Source organism: Rousettus aegyptiacus, unplaced genomic scaffold, assembly GCF_014176215.1.
Source record: "Rousettus aegyptiacus isolate mRouAeg1 unplaced genomic scaffold, mRouAeg1.p scaffold_m13_p_3, whole genome shotgun sequence".
Taxonomy (NCBI): Eukaryota; Metazoa; Chordata; class Mammalia; order Chiroptera; family Pteropodidae; genus Rousettus; species Rousettus aegyptiacus.
This window is the reverse complement of record NW_023416306.1, coordinates 45,652,494-45,668,540: the sequence shown is the minus strand read 5'-3', so window position 1 is coordinate 45,668,540 and position 16,047 is coordinate 45,652,494. Positions and strand designations below refer to the sequence as shown.

The 16,047-nt window shown below is 41.6% G+C and overlaps 1 protein-coding gene across 2 annotated transcripts in view; it reads left to right on the top strand.

The window, feature by feature from the left end:
- Positions 1-1,358: 1,358 nt before the first annotated feature.
- Positions 1,359-16,047, top strand: part of PIP5K1B (phosphatidylinositol-4-phosphate 5-kinase type 1 beta) — a 271,639-nt gene continuing 256,950 nt past the window's right edge. Inside the window, exon 1 of one of the 2 annotated variants that reach the window (XM_016135544.2) lies at positions 1,359-1,762. The gene's annotated coding sequence lies outside the window, so the exon portion shown is untranslated. The remainder of the gene's footprint in view (positions 1,763-16,047) is intronic. The other variant, XM_016135546.2, reaches the window with a different exon arrangement.

The window sequence follows — 16,047 nt, the reverse complement described above, 5'->3', positions numbered from 1 at the left end:
TATGTATGTTCCTGTTGAGCTTTGACGATCTAGGATGCCGGAATAAATCAGATGCATGTCGAAGGGGTCTAAACAATTGATCCCCTAAACTCCCAGTTATGGCCAGACACATCTGGAAGAAGGCTACAAAAATAGTCTAAGAATAACAAGTATTTGTGTTACCAAGGAATTATTGTACTCCATGCCGAGCTGATATTAAACCATAACAAACTTCCCCAAGGTGGAGGTGGGGGTAGGAGGTACAAAAAGATTTCACAATGAAAAGAGGTGTTTCATGTACTGAAAGCTACAAGAGTATACTTTCAAACAAATTCATTTTGGCTCACCAAGCCAGCGATGTCTGAGGATCAGAACCATATAATGTTGGTCTTCCTTGGACAGAATGTATACCACGTTTTCCATCAGTGTGTTCTGCTTGTTTGTTTTTTCAACAAGGGTAAAGTGGAAGGAAGTTATGAGGGTGAGAAATACCGCTTGCTTCGATTCATCTGGAAGAAATCCGCTCCCTTTTCGGTTCCTATTAAGTAAATTAAGCTATAGCTTCCATGACAGCATTTTTTTCCGAGAGTCCTTTAGATCTGACCCCTGCCCTCTCCGCAGCTAGATCGACGTCAGGCGACATTACAAGTGTCCTACGCCCACTCAGACCTCTTACTGATTTAGCCCCCACCTGCATCAGAGCCTATTCACAGCTTTATGTACCTCCAAACTTTTCTCTCCTAGGACTTCCTCGCCCACCTACCCCTACTTACTAGGAACACCTGCTGTCCTTAGAAAGGGAGGCACCATAGCCTCGGAATCCTAGCCTGTCCCTTCCTGGTGGGGGGAGAGGCACCTGTGCTTAAGTAAGTGCGGGCTTGGTCGCAAGCGGAGTCCAGCGGGCAGGTGACCAGGCATTGCAGAGTTCAACCACCTAAAAAAGGGGGAGCCCTAAGCCAAACACAACCCTGTTTAGCGGGGACGCGGGACTCTGAGAACCTCTGGGAAGCCTTTGGCTAGCTCTGGAGCCTTGGAGGAGCCAGCTAAATCCAGGGGCTCGTTCCGCACCTCCGTCCTGGGTACCGGCGGCAGGACAGAGAGCTTTGTGCCCTTGTACCTCCTCGAGCGCTCAGTCCAACTGAAGCGAAGGCTCCCGCCGCCGCTGCTGCAAACCGGTCTAGCTTCCCTGCAGGGCGTGCGGGATGGAGCAAGGGGGTGGAGAGAAAAGGGGAAGAGCCTGGGCGGCCGGCGGGCGGGGCCTGCAGCCTCCCCCAGCCGCGATAGCCGCCTCTCAGCCTGCTCTCTTTGCGCCTGGCTCGGACTCGGGCGCGCACTGCGCCGGGACCCGCGCCCCAGCCTGGGGGCGCCGCTGCTCCTCCGCCCCAGAGCGCGGCGCGGCGCGGCGAAGCTACGCCGGGCGGCGGAGCCTTTCAGAGCGGCTGGGGCTTTGGCGGTCGTTCGCTGCTCAGTCTGGCCAGAGGACTGGCGGGGAAGGAAGGGGAAAGCGGGGACACACACTCGCCGCGGCGCGCGCGCATTGCACACTCGCAGCCGCGCGCTCCCGCCGAGGCGCGTCCGGGGCGAGTTTGGCCCCGCGACTCAGGCACCGGCACCTGCCCACTCTGCGCGCAGCGCCCGACCCCGCCCCCGGCTCTCAGACCCCGCGGCCTCTCGTCTGCACTGCTCCTCCTTCGCCCGTGGGTAGCAACAACATCCCGATAACTTGCGGACTGTGGAGCAACTGGTCTCGAAAGCGGAGGCGCCCTAAGGCTGCCCGAGTGAGGTAAGTTTCCTGCGTGTCCCCGGCCCCTCCTCCCTGGACCCTCCTTCTGGACTCGGCCTTGGGGGCTCTATGTCTCTGAAGAATCCTTGCGATCTCTACGCTCCCACTTTTGTCCAGGTTGTGCTGGGGGTAGGGTAAAGGGGGTGCGCGTGGCCACTGAAAGGGGACCCTCATTTCTCCGGGACCACAGCTGCGCGTTCCGCGTAGGCATCCACCCGCTCGCCACCTGGGTTGTCCCGGCTGCAATGACACTCGGGGATCGTGTTGGGTACACTTAAGCAAGCAGGAACCCCCTCTCGTTCGGAAGAACCAGCTGAGTTTGGTAGCAGCAGGAGAGATCTCCCACTACCACCATTCCCCGTCCTCCCCCCCACCTCCCCCCCGGGATTAAACTTGTTAGCAGCCCCTGGGATCTCAAGAGGGGCTTTCAGATCGGTGTTCTGGTCGTTTCTGGCACCGGAGCCAGATTGAACAGGTGCGGTACGGTTCCAGTCTAAATGCTGCAACATACTTCTGCGTTTCCCCTGCTTCTCTCCCCAGCCCCGTCAACGTGACGCTTCAACAGCTGGGGCGGAGGGTGGGAGTGTGGGGGCAGCGGAGTTGGAGAATGCCAGGGTTTTATTTGCCAGGCCGGTGCTAGAAGTAGGCAAAACAGAAGACAACAAACGTCTGCTTATCTGCTCGTCTATGCAGATGAGCTTGTTGTCATTTCTTATGCCTCCAGTTCCTTGTCTCTGTTGCCTAGTGTGGTTGGGGTAGAAACCTGTTCCAGAGAAGTTGTTTGGGTAGGCTGATGAATCCTTTCATCTTATCTAGTGAAATCAGGACTCTCAACAAGGAAATGCTAGTTACTCTGATGCTTTTTAAAGACAGAGTGTTGCAGCCAAAATACTACCTCCCTCTTCCCCGCCCCCGCCCACCCCGTTTTTCTATGACATTCTCAGCATGCAGGAGTCCCTGGCTCTAAGGTGAATGACCCTTGAGGAACCCGTTGGGCCTAAAAATGTGTTAGTCTCCTGCAAAGAAGAAGCTCGCCCCCACCTCCCATCAGTACTTCTGAGCATCGTTTTGGGAAACCCCTGTTGCCCCTCTGGTCAAGAGCATCCACCCAGGCTTCTCTCTTCTGTGGAAGGCTGGTGTTCTTCCGTCAGAGTGGAGGAACGCTGAAGGGTTGGTTTCATTACCTCTCTAGTGTGATGAAGTAGAACAGTGTTCATGGAAGCTTTTGTCAGTATTTCCAGCTGAAAGGAGGCCCTGGGAGGAAGAAAAAAAAAAAAAAAAAAAAAAACCTTTCTCAGCCAAGTTCATGCCAGTGGGAAGTTGAGTAAGCATCATGCATGATCACAGGCTGAGGGAAATGGTGCATTCTGTATACAGCAATGTGAGTGAGACTATTGAGAAAGCTGGGTAAGTCTGAGACTGATGTATAATGATGTCTTGCTTGAGAAAGAAAACTGTTAAACACTGAATGATTAAATTACGTTACATTTTTGTCCAAATTAAGACAAAGGATTTAATAATACCTTAAATTTTCATCGGTGCCTTTCTATTTGTAAATGTGTTTTGATATTCTCATTTAATTCTGACCACTTCTGAGGGAAGCAGGGCAAAGATTATTAACCACATAGCCACAGGAGAAACGCGAAGCTCATAGGTTCAGGGACTTAGCAAGGTAACAAGTGGCTGGAATTAGAGTCACAACAAGGTTCTCTAAAATAGCCCGCACCACCACCACTATCACCACCCAGTGTTGGTTCTGTACTTGTATAACGTTTTTACGATGGCCAGAGCTTCTGCATTGTGGCTTGCAAAGTCTCACTGTGCATTACTGTTCACACATGACAGATGAGGTTTAGACAAGAGATGGGGGTTTTCCATAGTTTCATGGCTAATCCGGTGGAGTTTATAAGACTAGAACTCAGAGCTCCCTCTGTCTAGTCCATTGCCTTGTGGATTATGCCATTGTTCTACTTCTGATAGCAATTGGGACACATCACAGATGCTGCAATATACTAGGGACTGATAAGCATGCCTGCTGGTGACCTCAGTTCTAGTTCTGGTACTATATTTGTATGACCTGAGCCAAATCATATCACCTCTGAGCCTTAAGTCTCCACATATAAAATAAGAGGTTTATATCAAATTACCTCTCTAGTTTTCGCATTCTAAAATGTTGATAATTATATTTGTAATCCAATGTTATTTTCTCTAGAGGAAAAAAAACACTTTTAACCCTATATTAGCTAAGGGATTTAACTAAGTATCTATTCCACCTGTAATTTACTCCCCCCCGGCACCACCACAAAATACTTAAAGAAAATTCCAAGTATAGTTTGGCTCAGTATCTGTATTGTTTTGTATTATTCATAGAGTTGGAAATATTCTGAGGTGCTGAACTAGTTTAAAGTACATGGTAGGATTTCCTGGAATCTTTCAGTCGATTCATACCTTTAATTTTTTTTTTTTTTTAGCTTTAGGATTTACATAGGGTTAGTACTCATTAAATAGCTGCTGAATGAAGGAGATGAGTGAAATCACTCCTAAGGAAAACACATGGATCTCATCATGTAAATTCTCAACATCTGGTAACCTATACAATCATTTACCTGCAAGAGGTATGCCTCCTGAAGCTAGCAGGTACAGGTGCCGATTGTTGTTCTTCCTGACTACATCGTAAAGAAGTTTGTTTCTCCATGTAGACAATAAACTCATGTCATCTATGCCATGCTCTTTTGCTCACCTCCTTCCCCTTAGTAATGTGTAGCCCATTGAAAGATATGTTACTAGAAACTGACTTGTGCTATTTGATGAAAGTTTGTCTTGAGAGAAACCAACCACTCTCTTTTTATATTTGGGTAAATTTCAGCAGATGCTTATACCAGCGCGTGGTTTCCGAGGGGGAACCTAATTAACAAAACCAACCTAGTTTCTGTTCCCATTAAGAATCCTCTTCTCTTTCTACCCCTCCTTCCTGTATATTGAAAAGTAGTGTTTCTATGTTTAGAAAAATGATGACAAAGAATTAGAATGGGTCTTAAATATTATTAACAAGTCCAGCCATTGGAAATTGAGGTATATTTCTTTCTGATAGAGAATTCAAATATTAACTAACTAGTTCAGGCACTTGCACCTTTTATGGGTAAGACAACTGAATTGTCTTGCTAATGGTCACACATATGTTTAGCAGGAGGACCAGGGATAATGTGGAATTCTTAAAAAAGGTTCATATCCAGGGTTGTGCTAGGGGTTTTATGGTGAAGGTGCAGCTTTGGCTTTTAGATGTCATAGAGATTAACAGAACACTTGTGTTTACTAGTAATTATTAGTTAAGAGGTCGCTAATGTTTATTATTAAATTTTCTTTAAATAAATTTTTAATTTATTTTTAAATTTTCTCGTCCAAGCAGATACCATTAAGGAGAAAATGTTTGTCTTTTTATATATTCACTATGTTTCTCTTGGCTTAAATAGATCACTCAGAATTAATACTTTGCTCCAATCAGTGCTTGGAGACATGGAACTATTTGAATAGAAATACAAATGTACGCTGGTTTTCCAAGCTTCTCTTCCTGGTGAATAAAGCCAGAAGCCGAAGGTGGCTCTGTCATACAGCCAGTAAAATAATAAATATGTATACATTTAATTTGCATTTTGCTTTTACTTCTGTTAAATGGTGAGTCAGAACATTTAATATCCTGGAAAAATCTTTTTTTTTCTTTCTTATGGCTAGAGCTTTCATTAGTTACTCTGTAAAACACCAAGTCCTAAATGTATTTGTCATAGAAACATGTTCTCTTTGTATCAGGTACATTAACTGGAGTTGGAAAGAGTCTATTTTTTAGATGCTGCCCAGTTAGAACTGTACATTATGTAGCTCAGCTGTTCATTTGTGGACTTATCTATGGCAGTTCTAAATGCCAGGGAAATCAGGGAGGAAAGAGACTTGGGCTTTTGTTTAGTATTTTTCTTTTTAAAAATAAGCTTTAGTCTATTGATAAAATTTTTGAACTGTACCATATAGTAAACAATTAGCTGCTATTGATGAAATGTTTTATTCAGTCAGGTTCCTTTCAGTATAAAAGATTAGGCCAAGGAAAGCAGACTTGATTTTATGTTTCCCATCATCAATTGTATCTACTTCTAAATTAATCACAGGCCTATTAAGGAGACAATGATATAGGAAAACATGGTAATCCTACCCAAACTAGGTTGTTCTTGGGAAGAATTGAAGCATTGATAATTGAGACATGTTTAGTCAGCTGGCAGTGCCTTGGTGTTACCATTTTAAGTTAAGACAAACCTGTATTTGAATGGACAACTCCTCGAAGTGTGTGTTCTTGTATAAAGTCTTCTGTGTCGTTTATGGGGCTGAATAATCAGTGAGTGTGCAGTTTGTTTGCGGGAGTTTGCATAATGGGTGAGCAGTAAGTTCTTGAGACTTTTCTCTAGGAGTTTTAGAAAGTCAGTTGTGAAATTGTAATGAAATGTAAAGCATTGAGTGCAGTACTGCTCCCAATAAGCTGGGCATATCTATCCTTTAGTTGAGGTACATGCAAGGGTTGGAATCTAAACACTGGGGCCCTAGGGAGTATAAGTAACTTGAATTGAAACCAAAGTTCTGAGACTAAATACAGGACCTTAGAAAGTTCATCCATTTTGTAAGAAAAAGGTGATGTTTAAATCTTTGCCATTCAGTAATGCTGAGCAAGGGGTTCGGGAGGAGGACACAGTTATAGCTAGCTAGCTAGCCATAAAAATGTATTTCTGTTTCATAGCATGGCACAAGAAATTCAGTAGATTAAACATGTTGGGTAGTGGGTTTTCAACATTTAATACACTTCTTTTTAAAACAAAAACAAAAAAAAACCATGCCCATTATCATGATCTTTGGATTGCTGGGTCATACATCTCTTGATAAAGGAAACCAAACTACAACCTGCTTGAGTGGTTAAGCACATCATAGGTGTTTAGCTAATACTTGTCAACAGAAAGGGGTAGCATGTTTTATTTATCTTTATATTTTTGGAATTTATCACTGTGCCTGGCAAGTGGTCTGGATTTAATAAATGTGTATTAAACAGTGTATACATCCAAATGAAAATCGCTCATCAAAATCTAGGATGTTTCACAATTCTAATAATTCCATTATTTCCGGACCATTTTAGAAATGTCAGGTAGGCTAAAAGACACTAGTTTAATCATAAGTGATATTTACTCGCCAGCCTTCTGACCTTTTTTAACTATCATGCCTAAAAATGATTTTTTATTTCTCTTAACAGAAATGACAATATAAGTATGAACTGTTACTCTTTTTATTATTTATAAGTACCAGTTAAACATATTTTTAAAGCACCCATGGTGGCTTAGTAGTGAGTTTGGCTCCAGGTACGCAGATACAAATGGACTTTAAGCATCTCTAAGTGAATCAATTTAAATGTCACCTCCTCTTGGGGAGGTCTCTCATCATCTAACCAAAAAAGGATCTTCATATGTCTTCTTAACTCATCACAATAGATACTGATATATTTATGTATTTCAGTTGTCTTTCTGCCACCTCTGCCCAAACTTACACTAAACCCAAGATTATAAACTTTTTGAAGGCAAAAGCCATGATTCTTAAACTCTGCTTTTCTAGTGATTGGCACATAGTAGGTGCCCAATAAATATTTAAATGAGAGAATGAGTAAGTCCCCTACATCCTGTCAAGATGAACTGAGCCACCATTTATATAACTCAAACCAAACAGGTTCAGCTGTGAAGACAGTTCTTAAAGGGTAGCGATGGCAGCTTCATGAGAATGACAAGTCCTCTAGGAGGGGAAAACACTACTTGTTTAGGTGAAAAAATTCTGGCATGAATATGAAGCGGTGTCTCTAAAGAGTTATTCATTTTCATTTAAGAAGTAGAGAACAGATAAGTAGAAATTATCAAGCACAAAACAAAACATTCCAAAACTATTAAAGTGGGGTCTTAAAGTACCAAAATCATAAACATATGTAATTCTTAATTCAGGTGCCTGGGTGATAATATGCAAGGCAAATCCTGTGACACTTCAAGTAAAAACTTCCCAGCCTCAGCTGGCTTTTCTTTAACTGTTAGATTCATCATTATCCCAATACCAGGGGAAAGGTTAGCAGGTGTGGCTCTTGGACCAGCAGAAGCATTACCTGAGAACTTGCTTGAAACACAGATTTTCATACTATATCCCAGGCCAACTGAATCAGAAACTCAGGAGATGGGTTTCAGCAACTTGCATGTTGACAGGCATCCAGGAAATTCTGATACATGCTAAATATTGGCAGGAAATGTTAAATTGGTTGCTCAAAGTATAAGCCTCCTGAAGTGCTTTGTATTCCCTGGTGAGTCCCAGGGTGTGTTGAGAGGATGCAATCTGCCTACTCTGCCAGAAATACAACAGGAGAAATAAAACCGGTCTTGGCTTCTCTCAGAGCCACGTGGATCACAAGAAAACAAATGCATATGACTGGATTGGGTGTTTGTGACTTTCGAGAGTATAAAAAATGTTCTTGATAGTTGATGGCCCTGCCAAGTGATGGGTACTCCCAGGACTGGGAGATAGATCAGGGTATGTGGGTAGTGAGGGTAAGACATGCTCCATGTATAACTTACGTTTGGGTGTTACTTCAATAGGACACCAGGTGGAATGATGATTTCAAGAGCTAGTGGTTGTCTTGAAAGAGGAGACAGTGGTTTACTGATACTTCTCGGAATATTTTAAGTTAGTTTAATATGCTAGCTATTAATAGACCTCTTTGCCAGGAGAGTGCCACGTGCTATGGGGTATACAAAATATATGAATATGATTCTGGCTCTACTTTGCTGAGAACTTACTCTATTCTAGGCAGTTCTCAAGTGCTGTTTCTTTTTGTCTTTACCATGCTCTTGAAGATGGGATGCAGCATCTTGGACAGTAGAGAAGGAAATGGAAACCGAGTCAGGTTAGGTACATGCTTATGAGCTCAGAGCCAGTAAGGAATGGTTACAACCTTGGCTTTTCTGATTTTAAAACCCACACTCTTTTCTCTGCTTCATGCAGTTGCACCTTGAAATGTAGTTTTGGGAGAAGAGTTTAAAAAAGGAAAACATTAGTGGGCTTAAAATTTATATTTATGAGTTCTAGATTATGTAATTGACATTGTACTTGGATATCTCAAAGGCACCTCAAATTCTACATAACCAACACCAGAATCATAATCTTTCTCTCATACCTGGTCCTCTTTAAGGTTTGCCTAGCTCTGTGATGGGTACCACTCGCCACCACCAGGCAGGAGGCAGAGTCTTGGGAGCCATCCTAGGGCCCATCCTTTTTATCCACTGTACCTAATCGATCACCCATTTTTACTGATTTTGCTTCCTGAATATGTCCCCCATCCATCTGCTTTTCATCATTTCTGCTGATTCTGTGCTAATCTAGCTTCTCATCTCTCTGCTGGATTCTAGCCATAGCCACCCTGGGCTCCTGAGTCCATTCTAGCCCTCCTCTAATCCATCATCCATACTGCAGCCAGAGCAAGTGAGATAGCTGAGAAGCCCCTAGACTCTGTTGGATCCTTACCTCCCACACCCAGCTCAGTCTTCACAGAAGCAGACACATTCTGTCTCCCCGCCCCGGGCTCTTCAGGTTGGTGGCCTTTTGAACTCTTGCACAACCTCTGAGGATTTCCTCTTCCAAACAGCATGCCACTCAGATGCTTTTGCTCTCCGAGAGTGCACTCAGGCCCAGAGTCATAACTGGAATTGGCTCCTCTTACAGGCATAGGGTGAAGTCTCGTGTGGCCCTAGGGACCTGTTCAAGCCACCCCAAACCCCAAGGTTTTAGAGTGCTCTGGGAGTCTCTGAGGTGCGCGCGCTCATTCTAACAGGAACCAAAGACTGCTAATTAGATAAGAAAAAAGCAGTTGTTGAGGAAGTAGTTAGTTGGGGGGCTAAAAGCATTATCTTTGACATTCTAGTTGTCTTTAGGATGGAATAAAAAATGGGAGTATGGGATCCTATAGCAACCAGTTAATATAAATTGGCCCAAGCTAAGCTTCCATTTAATTTTTGCACATGGCTTTTTCAGTTACCATTGTCACTTGAACTATAAATAAAAGAGAAGCACCAAATTGTCAGTCTGGGCAGCTATCACAAAGTACTGCATACCAAGTGGCTTATAAACAACAGAAATTTATTTCTTACAGTTCTACAGGCTGTAAGTTTGAGAGCAGGGTGCTAGCATGGTCAGGTTCTGGTGAGAACCCTCTTCCAAGTTGCAGATTTCCAACTTCTCATTGTATCCTCATGTGGTGGAAAAAAGGGCAAGAGTGCTCTCTGAGGTCCCTCTTACAAGGGCACTAATCCCATTCATAAGGGCTCCACCCACATGACCTAATTTAAAGTCCCACCTAATACCAGCACATTGGGGGTTAGGATTTCAACATATGAATTTGGTGGGGTGGGATGGGGAGAGACAAAAACATTCAGTCCATCGCCCAACCCTTTGTGGTTAAGTCAGTGTTCTTTAAGAAACACATTCTAGACTGTAACCCAGTGTAGACATAGACGTATAAATAATAAATATATTTAAAATAAAGGTTTCATTGAGCAAGACTTAGCTATACTACATGAGACATGCTCTGGTATAAGCACGAATCTATTCTATCATCTCCTCCAGTGCTGCCTGTGGAGAAGCTCAGGCCAGAGTCATGTCTTTGTTACAAAGATGACCATGACTCCTCCTCCAGTGCTCTTCTCGCCCCTGTGTGTTCACCAAGGGTTGCGAATTAAAAACTACCTGAGGCTCCCCTGCAAAGTTTTAATTTCTGTCAAGAAAACATTGTGAAATTTGGAGAGTAGACATCTGATAGATTTTGGGGGAAAGTAACTCAGAAGGCCTCTTTGTCTGTTACACAGGATAAATAAGCTACAGGGGTGAAACAGGGCCTTTAAATTGGGGCATTTTTATATTCATATAATACTCACTCTAAAGTTCATATTAATTTATTTTGGAAAGAACCTAACTACCGTAGGGAAAAAATAACCTTACTTAAAAAATATATCAAGAACAATTTTGACAGCTTTTGTTTTCCTGACTGAAATTCATTGAGACATCAAGCCTGTCCATTTTAACTGGCAATTCAAGCACACAATGAAAGGAGCTTAAAACAGAGAACTCTTGACTGCTCAGAACTTTCGGACAGGCTGTTTTACTTCTAGAATAAATTTTCTGGTTACTAAGGGTTTGCTTGTTCCTTTAGGGGTCAAAATTGATTATAGCCCATTTTCGTATAGACATCTCAAAGTTGTCACAACCTATTTTTATTTTTAAAAAGATTATACAGAACACAGTGTGTCTTTTTTCCTATAATAAAGTGATAGCTTCTGGTTCCATTCAGGGATGCGGGGAACTTCTGAACCCAATGACCCCACTTTGATGTTTTTGAAAATCTTATCTGCCCTTTCTTGATTTAATTTTGGGGGGAGAGGTGCTATTTCTTTGACTTTGAACAGTGATAGCCCTTAAACTCATTGTTTGTTGTTGAGAATCTTGTGACCTTGGGAGACAGATAACATCCACATTATCTGACTTGCGTTTCTCAAATACGCTCATATTATACATTGAGCTTGACATTTTTTTTTAAAGCAAAAATGCAGTTTTTGATGGAGAGCCTCAAGAGTTCTATCTGTAAAGCAAGCAAGCTTTAGTTTTTTCTCATTCACTTAATTCTTTGGCCAATAAAGAGCATATTTTCCTTATGCTCTTTTTTTGAGTTGTTCAGATAAATAAAGTGCTACCTTTTAGACTGACATAGTCATAATTTTTTTTATATAAAACATTTATGCGTTTACTACATATTGTCTAAAGCACGCTTTATAGACTTTTTCATTTAACTTAAACAGCCTGGTAATTTATGGGTGATGTGGTGGCAGTTTCATTTTTAATGGTTTATGCCTTGAGAGGTTATAGATTACCAAAGATATTTCTCTTTTCGTTGGAGAAATTGCATAGAAATTTTTTTACAAGTTTCCTGATGTTTGTCTTCTATTTGGAAAATGAATTTTAATACCCACAATAAAACAAGTAAAGTGACTATGAAGCTTTACCTTATTTTCAAGGAGTAATGTGAACTAGACTTTTCTTAGGCTTATGAATTCATTATATGGAAACAAACAAACAAAAAACAATAGCATTATTGCTTTGGCAAGCTATATTTAAATGATGCCCTTTTATTATTTTTCCCAAGACATCTAGTTTAGGCAGAGTGGTGAGGATTTATGGAAAACGAAGTAAGAAATCAGTCTTTCATGCTAAGAGAGAAACATGACTTTTGTTTATATTTGTTTATAGAACACAAAATGAAAATTCAGTTCTTAAGCTTTGTCTACATTTGTGCTTCATGATTTAGCTTTGCAGTTTCTCAGAAGCTCCCTCTCCTATGTGGCAATTTATAATGTAAACATGATGTAGCATTTCATTTTGTGCAAACTTTATATAAAGAATAGCACTTCCAAATGTCAAAAGATTCCCGGAAGTGTTTCAGAACTGAGCATCCTACATTTGTGCCTAGCAGCTTTAGAGATGATCTCCAGCACCCCCTGATGTTACATTGTTACTGGTTTCTTCATTGTCTGCCTGCTTCACTGGAAAGTCAAGTTCTACAAGGGGAAGGACTGTTTCTGTTCACGCTTGTATTCCTAGCACTTAGGAGAGTGTCCAGTGCAAAGATGGCTCTCAACGAACATTTGTTGAATGAAGAATAATTTCATTTAACTACAAATGTCTTTTCAACTTCCTAGTTCCCCTTTCCTTTTTAAAATGTCCGCAGCCTCTAGCTCGTAGTCTTATCACTGCTTCCAGTTCCTTTCCCAATGAGCAGCCTTGTTCATGGTCACATTTTAGACTTTTTTCCATTTCTTGCTTTTGGCCCACAACATTTAGAACAACTTAATAGCTCATGTCTCACTCTCTTTGCTACTCATCTGCTCTTGCCATCCCAGCTCTTACCTCTATGAAAAATACCTCTGTTACAAAATCTATACTTGTAATTTTTACCATTTCAAAATCTGAATCGATCTCCTTCCCCAGATTCTGAATTTTTGTCAAATATGCTCTTTTTTACCAGCTTTTGAAATTTTAGCATTCATTTTATTTTGCTTGTTTCTGTGCAGCCACAAAGTCCTGAGGGATTTTTTTTTAATGTTCTCTATTCTCATTTGTATTTTCTATATTAATGCCTCTTACTTGAACTATTGTAGCAGCTTCCCAAACAGCTTCTATACATCCTTCCCGCCCTTCTTTAATCAGTTATGATACTTATTACCAGAGGTTATAGTTTTATCACTACTATGCCCCAAAATTCTTAGATGCTTACTATTTCTTAAATCTAAATACCTTGGTTTGGTACATAAGACCATCCACAGTCTGGCGCTACCTGACTATTCGTCATCGCCAGTGTTGTAATCATCATCCTTGTAGTAGTACATTAGTGACAGCAGATACCATTTCTTAAATTCTTACTCTGTACTGAGCACAACACAAGAAGATATGAAGTCATAAAAGTTCTTAGTGTGTTAGGAACTATAAAATCTGATAATGGGTACGGTGGGTGTGGGTGGAAGAAGATGGAGGCTGTTGGGGTGTGTTGGGACCAGACCATGACATCTTGTCAGATGAGCTAAAGAGTTTGAACTTCTGTTGGAGATGAGGCAACAACTGGAAGATTTTCACAGACAAGCGGTGAGCTCATGCTTTATGTTAGATCAGCAACATGGGCTATAGTTTGGGAGAGGAATGAGAGGGGATAGGGACTAGGGACAGGGAGATTAGCCAGAAGAGAGATGGTGAGAATGGAGAAAAATGAGCAGATTCGAGATTTAGGGAGATTTTATAGGAATTGAGGACTACTTCATATGAATTTGGAGACAAAAGGAGGTGAAAAAGATAACTCTCTGGCTTTTGACTTGAGTAACTAGAGAGAGTATACCAGGAAGAGGCAATGTATACATGATGGCAGAGGCTGTGATGACACATCCAAATTTGATCATGCGTTTGAGATACCTGTGGATTATCCAGGTGGAGTGTGGCTGAAAGGAGAGAGGTCCATGATGGAGACACTGGCTGTGTTATGGCCATTAGTCTCTGGGCATTGATTCAAGCTGTGGTAGTAGATGAGACTGAGATACCTGCAGGACATTGAGGTGGAGGATCTAGAAGGAAACTGTATGAGAGTGTGGATATAACGAGTTAGGCCTATTATGGAGACAGTGTGTTATGGTCTCTCGCTCATGATTAAAATCATGGGATTAAATGAGACTTCTCTGAAACGGTTTGTAGACTGAGAAAATCATTCCCTGATCTTGATTTGCAATTTCATCTCTCCATATTCCATTTTTTATTCTTCTCTATTTAAGGAAACATCATCAGATTTTCATGGCACTACATATATGCCACTGTTCGGCAAGGCTTCTGCAGTCCCCACACTTGCTCGGAGTCGTTACTCAGGCACACATTCCCTTTGGAATTCTTGCACTTGCGACTCTTTTGGAGCTTTCCCTAGAAGCTGACTTTTCATTTGTTCTCTGCTTATCTCGCCAAGCAGAGTCGAGTCCTAACAGCTGGGACCATGTCTTCTCCTGCTCCGTGTTTTCCACCCAGCCTCACAGCTCCAGTGTATTCTACACACTAGCTGCTCCTTCTGCTTTCCGCCCCTTTTGCTATTTTATAAGCTAGATTATTTTAATGCTCTAATACCAAAAGCAATACATCAAAAATCCCAACATGACTGCATGAGCTTCCAACTACTTTTCAATTATTTTCTTCTTTAGAAGAATGAAGTTAAAAGATGAACAATTCAAAGCTCTGTAAGGTTTTATATCAGTTGATGTATCTTGGACTAAATTGAAAGTGCCTGCTTATGATGTATCTGTAGCTAGAATGTTCTATTTCTCATTTAAAAAATTAATTAACGAAACGTTCCACAAAACTGATGCAGAATTCTTGTCATTTATCATTCTCACTATTTGAAACTTTCAGAGGAAGAAAATATATCTTTTGGCAGCTCCCCTACTATTGCTATTGTGAGCAAAGTTTATCTCCTGGTTTCATTGGGTCGAATTTCCTGTTGTTTTTAAATGACATTTTGCATACATTTGCACAGGCAGAGTCTGGATGCAGTGAGATCTCTGGTCCAAGAGGCAGGTATTCTGGCTTATCCTGCCCCTCACCTGACACTTCAGTGACCCCTGGTCCCATGGCTTGACCTCTTTCGTGCCTTTTTTCCCCCTCATCTATGGAGTGAGAATCTATACACTGGTTCCTGGCCTAGTTGAAAAGCATATTGTGAGGCCAGATAGAATGATAGCCTTTGAGGTCCTTAGAACAAACACATCACACACAGTAGAGAATTTATTTCATAGGAATTGCAGAAGGAGGTCAGGCTCCAGATAGCCACCTTTATAGGTCCCGAGTAAAGCATGTAACATTTTCTCTGATGAGGCTCTCATAAAAGAAGATTCTTCTCTCCTCTCCCCAGAAGCCAAGGGTGCAAGTAGGATGTTTTGCTAAAGTTGTTCTGATCAGAGTTCAAGAACGTACCCAAAACATGGATGAGGAGAGTAACCAACTTTTGTCTTTAAAAAGAGATGAATCTTGGGTATAGAGGTTTGCTGAAGAAATCAAAACTCATGTTTACTTGTTAAAGAAAAGGAATCCTGGTGGGCAGCAGATAATTCATGTGCTGGAATTCAAACTAGGAAACGATGCTCAGTGTATTAAACAAGTTCACTGCTTATTCAGTTTAGTTTGAAAGGTTTGTGGTTGTTATCCTCATACCTCACAGTGTCTAATGCTATGCCTCACATATAAAGATGTTAAGTGTTTCAGTTCCTATTGAAATGGACTAAGAGAAACTCCTAGAAATCATCCAGAAAGCAGTTTTATCACCTGTGGAATCTTTAAGGCTGTTTGAGATTAGTTGGACAGTCCTCCAATGCTAATTAAACTTTAGATAATAATAGAAATATTTGTAGTCCCTGACCTCCCTGGCAGAGGAGTTTGACTGGAGTTAAAGTCATAGGTAATAGCTGATCAAAAATGAGAGGAACTCATAGAGTTTAACACTATTGGCACAGCAGTCACAACATTGGATCAGTAGTATTGACATTGGACCTATAATAAGAGACTAAAATCCTAATTCCTTATTTAGCCTGGCTGTGAGCATAGTGCCATAATTATAATTTGACAGGTGGTGTTTATTGGTTTTCTGCCCTTAGAATCAACCTATATTC